At 40.7% G+C, this 18561-nt stretch overlaps 1 protein-coding gene across 2 annotated transcripts in view; it reads right to left on the reverse strand.

Moving 5' to 3' along the window:
- CTNNA2 (catenin alpha 2) overlaps positions 1–18469 on the reverse strand; it is a 512527-nt gene extending 494058 nt beyond the window's left edge. For both annotated transcript variants that reach the window (XM_051617316.1, XM_051617315.1), the window contains exon 1: positions 18270–18469. The gene's annotated coding sequence lies outside the window, so the exon portion shown is untranslated. The remainder of the gene's footprint in view (positions 1–18269) is intronic.
- Between the last annotated feature and the right edge of the window lie 92 nt (positions 18470–18561).

Below are 18561 nucleotides of genomic sequence, written 5' to 3' on the forward strand. Positions count from 1 at the left end.
ATGTATTTCTTTATGAAAGAGAAATTATCAAGCAAGTTTGGCCCAAATCAAGAGGGAAATATCAAACAATTCTTGATAGAGATTGGCTGGAATTACTGTTTCATTTATCTAAGAAACAAACAGAAATAAAGAAGCCATTTTTAGTCTGAATTTTGTAACAATAAACTACTCTTGGCCAAAATGTAATGGAGAAGGTGATAACACTGGAAACAGCAAAACCCAGAATTTATTCTCAGGCTCAGTCACAGTCTATTTTTGTTATTTGACAGGAAGCCATCCTAGCAGCCCCTAAATACTAAGAATGTCACAAATATTAGTTTTACTGTCCTTTTCACAGAAAATTCTTCAAAAGCTCATGTTTCATATGTCTTCTTACTCAACATTTTCTCCCTTTAATGTTAGCTTTTTAAAACAGACAGGTATTTTAAACTGCCTTTCATGTTGTGTTTCCCAGTCGCATACAATAGCATCTCACCTCTTCCATCAGTCAGAATTCCTTCTGTTCATTTTTATTTCTTAATGCAGGTCAGAAAAACACCTCAATTACTTTTTGACTCCCTGTGCTGTACATGGCAGAAACCTCTGAATTTCAAATCAAACAAAGGAAATGAAGACAATTGTAAGAAACAAGGCAGCTTCTCACAGTAACAGAAGAAACTTATCTAGAGATCTCTGTTTTTCTCAAAAGTACTCAGACAAAGCCCTATGATTTTACCTCCTCTGGGGAAGAAATAAACTCCAAAGTTCCCTTAAATCAGGCCATGGGCTACAGCCTATAATTCCAAGCACAACTGTTACTCAAAACTATCTGTTTCCAACATCCACAAGCCTTCTCTTCAGACACTCCTACTAAAAGCAGTGAGACCATTTTTCAAACTGAAATACTACTTGAGTCTAACAGTAGCAGATAAGAAAGAGCAAATTAAAAATAAATAAGTAAAATGAACCAAACACCTTTGTAGGTCCTACTATCCTGTGATAACTGATGAGGCTACTCTTGTTTCTCTCAGATCTTTAACAAACTGAAAGTTTACTTGTGCTTCCACAATCTGAAGAAAATGACTTCTCAAATCCTGATTTGAGTGTCTTTGTGATCTGCTGGCTCATAGAGTTGGCAAAACCAACTCATAACTGGGACCATGGAACTGGCTGGGTGGTTGCACCAAAAGAGGGGACAGCAACAGCTCAATGTCCCGGTGGAGATCTGTGATGAGTGGTGTTCCCCAAGGGCTGGTACTTGGATTGGTGCTATGCAACATCTTTGTCAGCAACATGGATAGTGGCACTGAGTGCAATCTCAGCAAGTTTGCTGAGGACAACAAAGTGTGTGGTGAGGTCAACATGCTGAAGGGAAGCGATGCCAATCAAAAAGGGCCTTGACAGGCTTGAGAGGTGGGCTCGTGCAAACTGCATGAAGTTCGACAAGACCAACTGCAAGATCCTGCACCTGGGTTGGTGCAATCCCAAGCACAAATACAGGCTGTGTGGAGAATGAAAACAGCCTTGAGCGAAATGACTTGGGGCTGATGGTGGATGAGTTAACATGAGCCGGCACCGTGCGCTGGAGCCCACAAACCAACTGTGTCCTGGGCTGCATCAAAAGAAGAGTAGCCAGTAGGTCAAGGGAAATGATCATCCTCCTTTACTTGGCTTTCATGCGACCCACCCTGAAGAAGGACATGGAGCTCATGGAGAATATCAAGAGAAGGGCCATGAAAATTATCAGAGAGCTGGAGTACCTACCCTAAGAGGACAGGCTGAGAGAATTGGGGCTGTTTAGCCTGGAGAGGAGAAGGCTCCCAGGAGATCTCATAGCAGCCTTCCAGTGCCTGAAGGGGCTACAGGGAAGCTGGGGAGCGGCTTTATACAAGGGCTTGGAGTGAGAGGACAAGAGCTAATGGATCAAAGCTGGAAAAGGGGAGATTTAAGTTAGACATTAGGAGGAAATTCTTTCCTGTGAGGGTGCTGAGACCCTGGCCCAGGTTGCCCACAGAAGCTGTGGCTGCCCCATCCCTGGAAGTGTTCAAGGCCAAGTTGGATGGGGCTCTGAGCAGCCTGGTCTAGTGGGAGGTGTCCCTACCCATGCAGGGGGGTTGGAATTAGATGATCTTTAAGGTCCATCCAACTCTAATCACACTATGATATATGAATTACAAGCTTTTTCTCTAGGTAACCTCCACCATATTTTCTTGTGGGCTGGTTTTCTAGAGCTACTTGGAATACAGAGGGAAACAGATTCCAGCTGACTCTTCCCCAGCTCTTACTAAAAGTGTTTATCACCATATTCCATTCCAATGTCTACTGGTGCAAAATTTTTTTTCTACAAGATCTGTGTTTCCCCACATCAAAAGCCACCTCAGCTACGGCAAGACGTGGTAGATGCAAGACAGGGAACTGGACATTTATGACTATTCTAAGTCCTAATAGCCTGAACCATTTACTTGATCTCCACAGATTTACCAGAATCTGTAAAAGATTCTGGTAGCAAACCAAATAAAACCAAAACCCCTCAAAAAAATTACACAATCACAGAATGTTTGGTGATGGAAGGGACCTCTGGAGATCATCAAGTCCAACTCCCCTGCCAGAGCAGGACCATCAGAGAATCTAGGGCAGGTCACAAAGAAAAGCATCCAGACGGGTCTTCAAAGTCTCCAGAGGAGACTCCACAACCTCTCTGGGCAACCTGGCCCAGGGCTCTGTCACCCTCACAGTAAAGAAGTTTTTCCACATGTTGAGGTGGAACTTCCTGTGCTCTAGTTTACACCCACTGACCCTCATTCTATCACATTGCCTCCTCCTTCTTGACACCGCCCTTCAGATATTTATAGACATTAATAAGATCCCCTCTCAGTCTTCTCCTCTCTAGACTAAACAGCCCCAGGTCTCTCAGCCTTTCCTCATCAAGCAGCTGTTCCAGTTCCTTAATCATCCTCGTAGCCTCCATTGGACTCTCTCAAGTAAACCTCTGTCCCTCTTGAACTAGGGAGCCCAGAACTGAACACAATACTCCAGGTGGGGTCTCATAGGGCAGAGTAGAGAGGGAGGAGAACCTTCCCCAACCTGCTGGACACACTCTTCTTATCGCACCCTGATACCATTGGCCTTCATCGCCACGAGGGCACATTGCTGCCCCATGGGTAACTTGTTGTCCACCAGGACCCCAAGGTCCTTCTCCATGGAGCTGCTTTCTATCTGGTCAGCTCCTAATTGTTTTTCTGTACTTCCCTCTTATATGGATCTTTGGCTAAGAGAAAATGATTGCTATTTTAAAACAACATATGTTTAAAATCAATCACAGGAGCTTACTAAGCCCAGCAAGATGACTCTCTCTTCCTTTTTTTTCCCCATTTACCACTTGATTACCATGGAGAAGGTTAGCTCTCCTCCTTGGGTAGCTGCTACTGCCCGACCTCAAGATGCAAATTATTTTCCAGTGCTTAATGCAGCTAAGTCTGAGAGAACTGGTCACTTGAGCTGCAGGCTCCTGGGTAATGAAATTCCAAACCAAAGGGCTTTCATTATTCTCTCCCTTACCCCAGCCCTTGAGACAGATGGCACACAACTCCTGATGAAGAAAGAGACCTACAGTGCTTGGGGAAAACTCAGGTTTTTGCCTTAAACCAGTTCAAACCATATAATAATTAAAAAAAAATAAAAAAAATACTACTTAGCTTTTTCTGTTTCTTCACCTCTTGTACTTAAACGGAAGTAGAAATATGGGTTCTTTGATCACTAGAGAATGTTTATGAAACTGCACAGAAATAATTCACAGTGCTGGAGTGCAACAGCAAAGCTGTTGGAAAACAACAATAAAGGAGACAGTGATTTAATTTCAAACATACCCCAGAAAAGTATATGGGGTTGCTACTAGAAAAAAGGAGAACCGTCATTGCTGACAAGACTGCTCCAACCTCCCCCTAATCTGGGGCACCAGTTTGGACAGGAGGGCTATAACACCCAGGAGGCATGGATAAAAAGTGAAATTCTTTCTAGAGGACAGGCAGCTGTTGCTTAGAAACTGTTTAGTGACAGATCCTGCTGGTGTATCTAAAAAAAAATAAAATAAAAATAGGTCATTCTTGGCTCTAGGTAGGAGAAATCTTTATTGATATAAAATCCTCCATATCTGCTCTTTGTTTACTGTCTAGAGTTAACAATGCTTTAGGAAAGCTGTTTGGATGCTCGTTTTACCAATGATTGCACATTCCCAATGGCAGAATTACCAATTTTGAAATAACTCAGTGGCTCAATCGAGTGGATTCACAGCACAGGTCACCTGGGGAGCTTCAGGCATAGACTGAACTATCTTAGGAGAGGACTTGTATCAAAAGAGAAATTAAAAGAGTGGGGGGCAAAAGTGCAGTTAATCTTTTCATCCGTATCTCAGTTGTTGAGGGGAGGGAGGAGGGAAACCCCCCAGATATTAAGAAAAGAACACGGTAAAACCACTGGACCAGGAAAAAATTCAGTTCTACTTTTAAAAGGTGTGATGAAACCCAAACTGCTACGAATAAAACGAGAAAGACCATAACACACGTCTCTGAGACTATGAGGGAAAAAAAGTTTGCCTTCATTCAGAGAAGATGGGAAAGAAAAATTATACCAATCCAGAGCCAGTTTTCTCCCCTGCATAAATTATCCATGCTTGAACAGTTTTTCCTCATATAAATAACTACATTTATAACAAGCCTCAAGTAAGAAGGCTCTTATATCATTATTCACTTAAAAAGCACTCCAAAAAATTCAGACAAATCACTGCTTTCTAACTAAAAGAAAATAAAATGCACAGCTTGTGGTAATAAACAGCTTATTGTCATCATTCCAGAGAAAGTAATTTTTTTTCTCTTCACTTAAAAATAAATGTAGTAGGGGCTTGTTTTCTTATATCAAGCAAATCCCATGAAAAGCATACGAGGAGAGTAACTCCCACCACACAGCACCTAAGGTAGCAGAGGTCCAGAAGTGACAGTGATTGCCCCAAAAACCAAAGGTGGCATTTCAGAACCAGTGCCTCTGGTTCAAACTTCAGGGGCAGACCTCAAATGCAGTTAACAAAGCACACGTTCTCTGTAGTGGCATCATGAGGTCCCCATACCATTCTTTAGGCAGGAAAAACAAGGATCACAACAGCATATGTAATTTAATCACTGGTGCTTAATTGAAAGGACAAACACGACCCTGTGTTCTGACACTGGGTGTGACAAAGAAGTTCTCTTAAGATGACTTGTGGAAGCCACAGGTGGAGTTAACATGTAAGATACATGTTTGGGTTTCAGGGGTTATCACAATGTAAGCCAAGTTCAAAGCCTGTAAAAATTGTTTAACTCCTTCATTCAATGCATGGCTTCCCACAGAAGGAAGCTGGCTAGTAGCAGAAGAACCTACTCTCCCACCCCAGAAACACAGACAAAAAAAAACAACAACAAAAAAGAAAAGCCTCTTAAGAACTACAACTATTATTTATCCACAAATGAATCTCAAAGTATGCTTTTAATAAAAATAATCACACAGAGAACTTTAATTATTTACAAAACTAAAGATAATGTGGCTCATTTCCCCAAGGTTCACAAAGCCACTCAGGAGGCTTCTGAAGCATGGAGGAGAGGCCGACCTGATTTTTATTCATGTATTTCTCTGCTTGTCTATATGGAAAACAGAATTCTTTTCTATTTAGCCCTCTGTCAGGTTTGTCAGGTTTTAAAATAGCTGTTAATGAAATCACAAGCCTTCATCACAAAAAGCAGCAACAAAAAGTGTGACAGAACAGCAAATATTGGACTGTAGCAACTGTGAGCAAATGTGTAGCAAAAAAAGCATCTCCTCACATTCAGTTGTCTTCAAATAAAACACAAGGAATAAGAAATTACCCATTACTGAGGCTTCACTGCAATGAGAAGCATTCATTAACAGTTTTCACACAAATACAGCTCTTAAAAACTACTTATTTTGGCAGAAGAACATAACTTAGCATAAAATAGTCCAGCAGTGGAACTGTTCATTATGTTAACATGCAAGATACCCAGAAATCACCCAAAGTACACATAATTTATATATATATTTTTAAAAAAGGTTGTCTAGTTTTTGTCTTTTTCACAGCATTCTACAAAATCAAATGTTTACACATTCTATTTTTTTTTTTTTTTTTTACTTCAAAATTACCAGCAACACATAATTTTCATTAAATTATTTAGAACTATATAGATACACATGTTCTGGACCAAAGTTCAGGATTGATAATAGACAAATACTTTCTTTAACAGAAGTAGCATGTGGTGGGTTCTCTGTTTTGTTTTACACTTTCAGATGAGAGGACCTCAATAAATATGGCTAAAAACCAACACACTCTTTAGTGTAAGGACTGCACATGGTGGTATCACTATTGTGACAGGAATCTAAGTGATTACAAACCATCAAATTAATCAATATTATTTAGTGGGTTTGAAAAATGAAAATGCAATAGTTGTTCTTCACATTCCAAAATATCCTTGGAGAACCAAATCATTAAATCTTCCTCACAAAGTGAGGAATAGTGTGGCCAGCAGGAGTAGGGATGTGATTCTCTCCCTGTACACAGCACTGGTGAGACCTCACCTGGAGTCCTGTCTGCAGGTCTGGGCCCCTCACTGCAAGAAGGATCTTGAGGTGCTGGAGCAGGTCCAGAAGAGAGCAACGAGGCTGGTGAAGGGACTAGAGGGAAAGTCTTATAGGGAGAGGCTGAGGGAGCTGGGGTTGTTTAGCCTGGAGAAGAGGAGACTCAGGGGGGACCTTCTCACTCTCTACAACCACCTGAAGGGAGGTTGCAGTCAGGTGGGGACTGGGCTCTTCTCCCAGGCAACCAGTCACAGGATGAGAGGGCCTGGCCTGAAGCTGCACCAGGAGAGGTTTAGGTTGGATATCAAGAAGCACTTCCTCATGGAAAGGGTGATCAGACACTGGAATAGACTACCCAGGGAAGTGGTGGAGTCACAATCCCTGGAGATACTTTAGGAAAGAACGGATGTGGCACTTAGTGCCATGGTCTGGCTGATGTGGTAGTGTTGGGTCATAGGCTGGACTTGATGATCTTAAAAGGTCTTTTCCAGCCTCAATAATTCTGTGATTCTGTGATAATATATATAATTTTAATACAACATTCACAATGCTCCCTATTTCCACTTTTCTGAGGGATCTCTGAAACATCAGTACCCTCACCAAATTTCATAATTATTTCATGTACCTTGCCACACCAAAGTCTAACCAAGAACTGTGGCTCCTCCCATGGCACTCTTTCACCAACATCAGAACCATTTGAGAGAAATACAATGAAACTCATCAAGTAACTCAATGATCTGATACATTTGAAGGGTTTTTTTTTGTCACTGAGAGGAGCTGTAACAGATAAAATTACTACTCACAGCAGCTCTGTAAGATAACACAGACAAGCAATTAAATTTCCCAGAGATTTAAGCAACTTGCTATGTATTGTTATAGTACCACACAGGACTGGCTCCAGCTATACTTAGAAGATACAGAGACAATTTACAGCCAAAGACAGAGCCAGCTCCAGAAGTGTTGGGCAAGAACTTTGCAACGTTACCTAAAACTCTCAACTTTAAAGGATGAAGGATTTAATCTTGCATAATCGGAATACCCAAACTAGTTCCACAGCTAAGACACCCAGAAATCCATCTACAACACTGGAAGAGGCTCCCCAGTAAAATAATTCTTTCTGTGTGGTCACTGTGAAGTTTCTCTCATGTTTTGCACATTTCTTGAGATCGTGAAAACGTCAGATTTGAGGCACTTATGTTACTGCAAAAGGAGTCTACGTGAACACCAGATCTAAGACTCATTATGCCTTTTTTTTGTTTAGTGAATAGAGGAAGTTTATCTACTCAAGACACAGTGTTGTGGGGGTTTTGTATTTATGTACTTTTCTCTTATTTCAAGTACTTGAAGCTGTTCAAAGTCTTCTTGCAACACACCTTTCCCACAGCATCCATGCCTTGCCTGCACTTCCTATTCCCTAGTTATAACGGACAAGAGGTCACTTCAATTCTAAGCATTTTTTAGTAATTTCTAACAAAACCTGGCTGGAAATTATTAAAAATGCATCTTAGAAAAAGAGATTTCAAAATTCATTCCTCAGATCATCCTGGTTTCACCCCAAGGAAGAAACTTCTAAAGGAAGAACAGCAATGCAGGAGAAACATCTAAAGCAGCGTAGCCACGAAATGAGCGGACAAGATCGCTTGGAATCTTGGAGATGCAGGTACAAACTGCCCAATGCACACCACTAATTTCAAGCACACCTGAAGTATTTAAACTCCAACATCTTATATGGGTGGACTCAGTGATCTCAGAAGTCCTTTCCAACCCTGATTATTCTGTGATTCTGTGATCCTGTTCCTTTGGGAAGCACAGCTTTCTCTCCTTTCTTGGAAGCTGTTCCTTTTGTGTAACCAAATACTAACTGCTCTGATTCACCCAGGTCCTAATCATTACAGAGTCCATCTTGCTCACACTCTGTTTCAAGAAATACTTAATTATTGAGGATTATTTCCCAAGGGTTGACAAGTCCTGCTACACCCTTACATGTACCAGAAATCTCTCCTCTGGATTTCCTGGCAACAGAAAGGACCCCAAACCATCTCCAACATCATTATGGTGCAGAGAAAGCAAAAAATAAGATATTCTAAATTTTACATCATTATGGAAAACTGATCTTAAAAAAAAAAAATCAACAAATTAAATAGTCACCACTAGTGTTTTTCCTTCCTCCTGACTGATCTTTTTATGGAAAGCTGGCCAAGAAGCTGTTCTTGAGCTGTGTATTTTTATTTCTTTTGGCTGACTGTCAGCCACCCAGCAAAAAGAAATTCATTAAGCTGACAGGAGACCTGAACACACTCATGTTTTCAGCATCTCAGCATCACTCTAGTGAGCCCAAAAGCCATAAAACAATTAAAATAATGTTAAACTGACTCCATCCTTAGGATGCAATCAAGTTTGGGAGGATCTGTCAGTCCAAAGTCAGCTTATGAAAGCATCTGAGCCAGAGGATACAACTTCAGCACCTGTCAAGCCAAAACAGTTCTAAGACTAGTAGCAAACAAGAACATGGACTGTGAAGCCTCAAAAGAGCATTTGTGTCATCATTACAACTCTCAACCTAATTTTGTTTGCAAGCCTGCCTTTTTTGCATCCAAAACCCTCTGTTTTTCATGTGTTGAATTTGTCCACACACCTATGATTTTTCTTCTGCTGCCACCAAATTTGTAGTTTACTAAGCAGATACCCAGCTTAAGGCTCACACAAAGGTTTGTAACTGGTGATGTTTCTACTTTAAAAAGTCATCACGGCTATTACAGTCACTCAGCTTTCTCAAGTACTTCACCACATTCATTCTGAATGCTTTTTGGCTCTGTTTGCACAAAATATATGCTTCCACATTACTCTGTCACCTAGATGAGGTTGTGCTGCAGCATTTGAGACCACCTGGGACCATACAATACCTTTGGGCTGGCATTTTGAGAAGACTCCACAAGAAGCAAGGTGATAGTTTCTCTGGTCACATTAAGAAAATTATCAGTACATATATTAAATATAATAAAACCTAATAATAAATTGGTATTTCTTGCCATGCCAATTGAAGGTAAATATTGAACATAAATTCCTCATATATTTACTCAGGTTCTTAGGTTGAATTTGTAAAGAAAAATACTGTTGGCAGTAAATACAAAATTAGAACAAGGCAAGCAAAAAAGTATTTGTAAGGCTGTAGAAAATGCTCTACAAATCAACTTCAGTTATTTAGAAGATGAGGAAACATGCAGGGAAGTGATACAATTTATATAAGGTTTGATGCTTGTTTTCACACAAACAGAGCATAAGTAGAAGACAATCCTGCTCAGGACTTGCATCCCAACTGCTCTTTAGCACCTAGAAAGTGTGGGTGCAGTTCCACTACTCTGCATTGCACTGACTCAGTATTCCCTGGGCTTAGGCCTGAATGCAAGGGTTGGAATTTGAGTTTAAAAGAAAAAACTTTGTTTAAGGTTGTAAGTCACCTAAACACTTTATGGTGTGCAAGAGCAGACTGAAGCATCCAGGGATTTAGCACTGTGGCTGTCATAGCCATGCACTGAACTCTACCCAAGTCGTGCAAGAAAAATTAAATCATAAGATAGCAAATGTTCTTGCTAGACATCAGATGTGACCCAGAAACAATATTTAGCAAGTCCGAAAGTCCAAAACATTTTGACAGCAGACTAAAATAGGTTTGAATTTGACAGGAGGCATGGCCAGCCCTACCAAGTACAAGTGACAGCCTTGCATCCTGCTGAGGCCTCCAACTACTTCTCACTGTCAACTAGAAGATTTGTTTCCATCTATTTATTCCTATTCTACCCCTACACAGCCTCATCCTCCTTCATTCATGGACTTCCTGACAATTTATTTTTCTTAGAAGTATTTCTGTGTAGCATCTAAGCCCTGGAAATGTAGATTACAGAGATAATAGCTATGTTTAAAATTAGACTAAGCAGCTGTAATTCTGAATTTGCATTTCTGACTTGATTATAGTAAGCACTCAAGACTATTTGTATAAGAACTAGAAATGAATTCATATGCTGCAATAAAAATACATGAATTTATCTCACTTTGACCCCAATAAATAAATTTTTAAAAATGAGAGGGAAAAAAAAAAAAAGGAAAAAAAAAAAAAAGAGGCAAGCTAAAAACCCACAACAACACACTTGGGTAAAAAAATGACAGTTGTTTCTTTCTAACTAGTTACAAATGGGAGTTGCTTCTTTGCAATTCTGTAACTTCATTTTAAGGATTCACCTGTGCATTTTAACTGCAAGAATTAAACTAACAGGCTTTTCTATAGTTAACAAATGAAAGAACTATTCTCCTTTCTCTGGATTTTTCTGACTTCAAAGTTTACTTGCTATCTATATTATATCTTTCCTTGAAAGGCTTAACAGTTCATTTTTATCCAAACAGTCAATATTTGTAACCATCAGGTAACCGTTTATTAAGTGTTATGATACATTATCAAGCACAGATGACAATTTATTTTACTTAATTGTTCCAGGACAATAACAAGAAAAGTTATAAACCAACCTTTTACTATTTTAGTAAAAACTGAAATGGCCGTTTTAATCATGTTATTTTTTTCACAGAGATCCAGGTGGGAAAAAAAGAAGAAAAAGTCATTGGTTCTATATTCAAAGTTTCTCAATAAAGAGAGTGGTGTATGTTACAGGAATTGCAGCTTTTGCTTCCAGGAGTTTCAGCATGAGATCTAGGAATCTTGATAGGAAGTATGTATTATGGCTCTTTTCTCTAACAAAATAATCAGAAGTTGTCATACACCAAATTTCACCTCTGTGCATTACCCCATCTTGCTTACAGATGCAATATTGGAACCAGTGGGGGACAGGTAACTCTTCAGGTATGAACTCATGTGAAGAATTAACCATGTGCAACTTATCACAGCTGATCATGTTTTAATCAGAGAGACCATTCGGTGATTGTTCAAGGAAGGCAACATATACTGACAGCAAACATCACACTTATTCTCTGTTTATATTCACTCATTTACTAAACTCTATTATTTATTTACAGGAATCTCTAAATTGACACACAAGTTACAAAGCAACTTAAAAGAGGACACGTTACTAGACCAAGCTGTAAAAAACAAGATGTTTTTCCAAAGACAGCAAAAAGAAAATAAATCCCATCAGCTAAATTTGTCTGCCTCGGATTATTGGAGGAAGTAAAAACTGCAACTATTTCTACACCACTTTTCAATAGGTTTTATTCAGGTTTGGTAGCATGGTTTCTTTGGAAAGGACACAACTATTGCTACTAACAATACGATGCTACAATGGAAATAAAAAGAGTGCTCACTAATAGTTTGCAACAGTATTTCTACTCCATAATCTAAAGTGAAAGTTAAATCCTTAGGAAGAGGTTTTCTGGAGTTTCTTTTGATGTTTGAAAAGATTTAGAGAACTCATACATGTAGTTTTCTCTGTTCCGCACAGGATGGACAATTTCTGCATTTAAAATATAAGGCATAAAATGTTTCCCATTGATCCATTTCTCATAAGTAACACTCTGAGAACTGAGAGATTTGGCTGCTCCTTCTGTGCTGAACAAGCTTTACTGGACAACTTCCATAAGGGCAGATGCAATGGAATATAGAGGCGTGGCTTTTGCTAGTAAATAAGAGAGTACTAAAAAGTAAAGTTGATTAGTTGTAGAAAAGGAAAAACTGATTAATCCATTTACAAGAAGCCTTAAGTAACTTACAAGCTTAAGCTCCATTTGCAGGTCACCTGGGCAACCAGTAGCCTAGCCTGACCTAAACCACTTCCATACTCTGCTTCTAAAAGTGTATTCAGAATTTCAGTTCCACTTACATTCAAATTGTGTTCTGGTCTAATATCCTTGTCTACTTTAAGCAGAATGTAACATATGCTTGTTTTTAAAATACTTGGCTTCAAAGGAAAGGACAAATACATAGGAGAGAAAAATGTCACCTTATACTTATTATAACACCAGTAATAACAACAGATAGGAATATCTATAAAAATAGCTTTAAAATAAATACAGATATTCTTTTGGATGACTGCAAAATCTATTCCTTTTCTTACCTCTCAAATTAAAACCCTGTGAGAAGTTCTTTCTGCTACAAAATTCAGCTTCACTTAACCGAATAATTCTCATTACTTAAGAAGCCTAAAAACTTGGGCAGTCTCTGCAGCAATATTGAAAATGTTTCTCTACTGCTCTCAATACCAGAATACTAATGCAAGGGGTGATGTGACTGAAAAGTGCAGCTAGCCAAAAAATATTCCAAAGGGAAAAAGAAAAAAAAAAACACTTGCTGTTGGAAATGCTCATTCAGCAGAGTAAAAGTACTTCAAAGAAAGGTGTGCTTTGTCAACACACCCAGTCAGGAACTATTGAAAAGCTTTTCTCCTTCTCCCCATAAAGTCAGAATGCTTTGTCTGATGACAGGGTATGAAATTTGAAACCAGGGATTGCTGGGAAGTGGAGATATTCCTACTTGGAGAAATAGTTTTCCTTTTGCTGGAAATTTTAAACTTCACTGCCTTGCTGCAATCCAAAATAAAACACTATTCCCAAAGACAAGGATTTTCAATAATGCCATAATCCTGATTTTCAACCAACTGTACTGGTAAGTGATGCTCACAACAAGTTCATTTCCTAGAGCAGCTGATGGTTTATTATGTAAAAATGAGTTCAACCTGCCTTGTTGTTTGAAAACTTTCAAGAATGCCTTCTTGTACACAACCAGTGTTTGGAACCTGGCATCTCAGGGCTCTCTCAGTAGCTCACAGAGGATGTTGAGGAAATAATTTAGCAAACTGTACAGCTGTTATCCAGAAACCCAAGACAAGGGTCTCAATGCCTTCAGTTATCACACTTGGAGATATATTTAGGTGTATTATGAACTCCCATAAGACATTAAGAAGCTTATTAACCACTTCTTTTTTAACAGGCCCAAGCCTGGGTTTTGTTCTTTGTTGTCATCTCTTCCACTTTGTCACAGCAGTCTTAAACAGTTTCGTCTCTTAAGTTTCTAACAATGCTTAAGGCATGCTAGGCTTGGAAGCAGTTTGGTCCCCGCCAGGTTCATGGTGTTGTTGATACAGCTGGAGGACTTCACCCACCACTAGTGGAGCTCCAGAGAGGAACCAGAGCCTCAGCCACTCGGGCTTCCTGCAGACACCTGCTGTGTTGGAAGCTGTGCCTTGGGAAAGTTCTCCCTAGTCAACCCACACACTTCATTGTTTATCTAATTCCTCCAGAAAGTTTATCTTAACAAATGTCATGTTTATATGAAATAAACAAGTTTATTTTAGTCAGGAAGCAGCTCTTAGCTAACCTATAAAATACAAGCTTCTTTTTGTCACTTTCATCTTCCTCTCCAATTGTGTTCCTTTTATACCTTCTTGCATCTGACCTCTTAGTAGCTTTAGGGGAATAATTTCTACAGACCTGAGCCACAAAAACTCCAATCAAGTTATGACCTAAGTACACTACTGTAATTACTATGAGGTTAAACTTGTATGTCCTTCCTATTTCCTATTTGTTGGAAATATTTACTCCTGAATACTTGCCCCTCATATTTCCACTACCATTTGGTATTATATGTAAAAGTAAAGTATGTCTACGCTTTGTACTGCCTTTGAAAAAAGTATGGAGAATATAAGTAAAGAACTTAGTTGTCTTTAGCCAAGCCTTGAAAGATCCTGTATTAAAAGCAAAAGCCTACTCTGCTCCAAAGCATAATAAGTGTATGGTTCTGTCACTGTGCACAGAAAAAAAAATAATAAATCTCATACTCTCATGTTCAGACAGCATGTAATACCTAGAAGGCATTGTCATAACTACCACAATTTGGCAAGAAAACAGCTTTCAGTAAATACTGCTATTAGAAGTAGGAAGCCATACATAACGAGGGGAAAAAAAAGTACTAAGGGATAACAAATTACACAGGTTTTGAATCAGTAAGTGTAAAAAAAATGAGAGGTGAAGATGAAGACATACCCTGGCAACAGGAAAAAAACACTGGGGGGATTGGAATTTGTAAGAACAAAAGAAATCTTAGCCCTCACACAGATGTGCTACTAAAGAGGGACTCTGATCTACACTAGTAGTGTAAAAGGGCAGACACATTCAGCATGTCATTCAGCGTTTGCAAAGTAAGATGATTTGCTGGTACCTTGTGATAATGATGAGTTATTTCTTCAGTCCATTACAAGAGCAACGTTGAAAAAATATTACTTTGGAATAAACATTTTTGGTCAGCAGGAACAGAGATCACCATGGAAGAGGGTTCTCTCAGAAGTATCCAAGGAGATTTCTATCCCATCAATCTGAATTTTAAGCAATTGTGAAGACACCAGGAAAATTGCAGAAGTCTGAATGAACAATACTTTAAGAGAGCCAGTGAGACAGTGTTTACAGCTATAGGAGGTTAGAACAATGGCAGTCTGAGCAAAAAAATAACTCAGATGGATCAGAGCTACATAACCAATAATCAGAAGTTAATGAAAATAGATCTTCTTAAATGACTCTGGTTTTATTATCTGATGCAACTGACACTTCCAACTGGTAGAAGTATCTGTACACATGTCTAAACTTCTGTGGCATTTGGTGTAGTATTCTATGACAGCCTGACAACAAAATAGCACCCATTAAACAGGTCAAGAACCGGTTAAATGACATCTCAAAAACAATGGAACAAACCACTACATAATGCAAATTAGCATGGACTTCCCAAAGGCAAAGCCACTATCATGAAACACTTTGCTCAATTGTTTACAAGTCTACACCATCAATCATGGCAAAATTTGCAGAAGTTATAAACCGCCACATAACTGAGATAAATCAGTTACAAAATGCAATCAGGAGGGTTTGGAAGAGTCAACCTATGATAGAAATAAAACATTGTTTAAAAAAGCCATGTACAAAGCTATGAAACTACACTTCAAGAAACATGTGCTAATCTACAGAACGATGAACTCTTGTGGAAAGAAACAGTCCTGCAAAGGGTTTGCCACAGTGAGTGCATCCAGCCAAAAAGAGATCAAACTGCAGTGCTGCAGATGAAGGGTTAATACGTAAATGTGATGAGAAAAGGAACACTAGAGAGGTAATATTTAAACTCATGAAACACTCCTGAGACATTTGCATGCTGCATCCAGCTCCCATTTTCACAAAAATGCTGAAAAAGTGGACTTGGAAAAAAAAAGCCACAGAAACTGAGTTGTGAGGAAGATGCGTGCAGGGACAAATGTAAAGTGTTTCAGTCCACTTGTTTTTTCAAATAGAGGGGAGAGGGATGACTAGGTTACAGCAGCTAAATACCTCCAACATAAGAAAATACTTTGAGTTCTTTAGCATAGTGGAGAAAGGCACATCAGCAATCAGTGACTGGAAACTGAAGGCAAATGACTTAATAAACAGCAGGTTTTCCACATCTTACTGTCTTCTGATCAAAATTCCCATTTTTCTGGAAAATATGTTTTAGCCAAATACAAGTTATTGCACTCCAAAGTAACTGGATAAAATCCAACTCATTATAATAGACACCAGGTCAGAGCAGAAGATCTAATTGCTTCCTTTGACTTTTATGTCTCAGTCTATGAATGCCCTTGGTTTTCAGTCACTCCGAGGCATTTCACTAGTACCACACACGCTCAACATTAATATTAAAAAACAAGCTTTAACAAATCTGCATAAATTACAGTTACATTTCCATGTAAGGGCTCCAGTGACACTGGAGCCTTCTTCTTGAGTCCTTTGTCACCAACAGAGCACGTTACTGGAATTACAGCTATCTTATTGGACACAGCTGAGGTGGTATTTCTGTAAACAATTATTTACACAATTGAGTGCAAAAGTTCATCCTTCAAGTCAGTACTTTTTCTCCTCTAGAAAGGATTCTGCTTGATCTGGAGTGCAAAAAGCCGGATACAATACATAATATCAATCACAGACACTACAGGTAAAAAGAAAAAACAGCAGCATTGTAACAGCCACAAAGCCAGCAAGATCTGCTGCTCGCATCAGCAACATCATTTAAGACCACCCCTATTTATGCTACTTATCTCCCTTGTACTCCACACAGCATTCACTGTAATCTTGACAAGTGAACAGAATCAACACTTTTTAGGGAATACATGCCAAGATAGTGTATCACATTATGTATGCGTTTACATTATTCAGGCTGACAGACTCCTGCTATAGTATCAGCAGCTGTGGTATCCATTGACTCCTAAAATCACAGGGGTTTTGAAACATATCTATCCTGATGAAGTATCAACAAACTTCTACTTCAGCAAATGGAAGCTGAAAAAGGCTGAAATTGTCTGAAGCATGCTAACACCCAAATAAATGCTCTGCCACCACACAACCGATGGAGAGAGAAACACAACCACCGAGTGATCGCTTCAACTGAGGGAGCGTCACCTTAAGAAGAAAACATCATCACACAGAAATGGCGAGACACGAGGGAGCACGTTCACCCTCCAACCCAGGGAGAGGCAGGTGCGTGCTACCAACTCCTCACGCTACACCCCGCCATCAATATGCAAAAGTTACTTTCCCGAGCCCTTGGCGGATGGACAAGCTCACGCATCCCTGACGCCAACTCCCAAACGGGCGAGGCAGCCAGGGAAGTCTGGCAGCAACACCGCCGCTCCCCACCAACAACCACCGCCACCTCTAAGCAAAACTTCTGCCACTCCAGAAGCCACGCAACGAGACACTTTTGGCCGTCACCTTCCAGCCAACGTCAACAGAGCTCTTCTCCATCCCCACCGCGCTCCACGAAAAGACAAAGCCACGTTTTCAACTTTCACTCTTTGCCAATCGGAGCAAATCCTTTGACGGGAGCTGATACCTGGTTTTGGGCCGGATTCCGGATGAGAGGTGAAGAGGGTGGTTTGAAAGGTCTCAGACCTTGGAAGAGGCCTAGAGGGAAGGGCTGGAGGAAGCTGCTTTTCTGCCCTCGCCCCCTCCCCACCACCCGGCACCGCTCCCTGCGCCCCTTCCCCGCCGGCTCAGACAATCAGAGCAGCAGCAGCAGCGCCTGTAAATTACAGAGACGCAGAGTGGATGGATAAAAGGGAGGCAGAAACCTCTGGTGCCTGAAGAAAAGAGAATAAATTTTTTATCTTTTTTTTTTTTTTTTTAATGACTTAACACGGAGCTACGTTTCACCCCGAAGCGATGCTAGGTAAATAGAGGAATAAGTGAAACAACACACCTTTGACCCTTTCTTTTCTTCCCTAAATATAATCCCCCTCTTTCCATCACAGACACACCACAAAATGACCATTAATTCAAATCCATTCTTTTTAAAGGAGGATTATCTCTGTCTGTGACCGACTCTGTCTCTTTCTCCCTCTTCCACTGGGCGAGAATTAATTGCACTTAAAAAAAGGAAAGGGGGGGGGGAGAAAGGGGGGCACATGTATTATTTCTGGTGGGTGCGAAATGTGGGCACGGGGAGAAGGAGTCTGGGGGATGGGGAGGAGTGGAGAAAGGTGGCTAAGGAGAGAAGAAAGGAAAGGAGGACCAGGAAGCGCAGGGAAGGATGAGGGGAAGGCGAGATAAGGGGGAAGGAGGATAAGGAAAGAAGGATGAAAGGAAGGAGCTCGGGAAGGGGGGAGGGGGGGGATGAAAGAGAGGAAGGGATGAGGGGAAGAAAGGAGGATGCTTTGCCCTGGCCTCACCTCAGCTCGGTGGGTGGGGGTGGGAGAATCTCTCGCCGCCGCCGCCGCCGCCTCCTCCACCTCCTCCTCCTCCTCCTCCCCAGCAGCGACGGCGACTGCCGGGCTGGCTGCGCGGCGCGGCTCCTCACACAGCGCCCGGCCCCCGCCTCCCCGCCCGCCCTCCCTCCCGCTGCCGGCCCGAGCCGCGCTCGCTCGGCTCTGAGGGGACCCGGGCGCTGCCGCCGCGGCCGCCGGCCTCCCCGCGGCAGCCACTAGGGGAGGAGGAGGCACCGCGCCTGCGCCTCCGGCCGCG

This window comes from Apus apus, chromosome 4 (genome assembly GCF_020740795.1).
Source record: "Apus apus isolate bApuApu2 chromosome 4, bApuApu2.pri.cur, whole genome shotgun sequence".
NCBI classification, from domain to species: Eukaryota; Metazoa; Chordata; class Aves; order Apodiformes; family Apodidae; genus Apus; species Apus apus.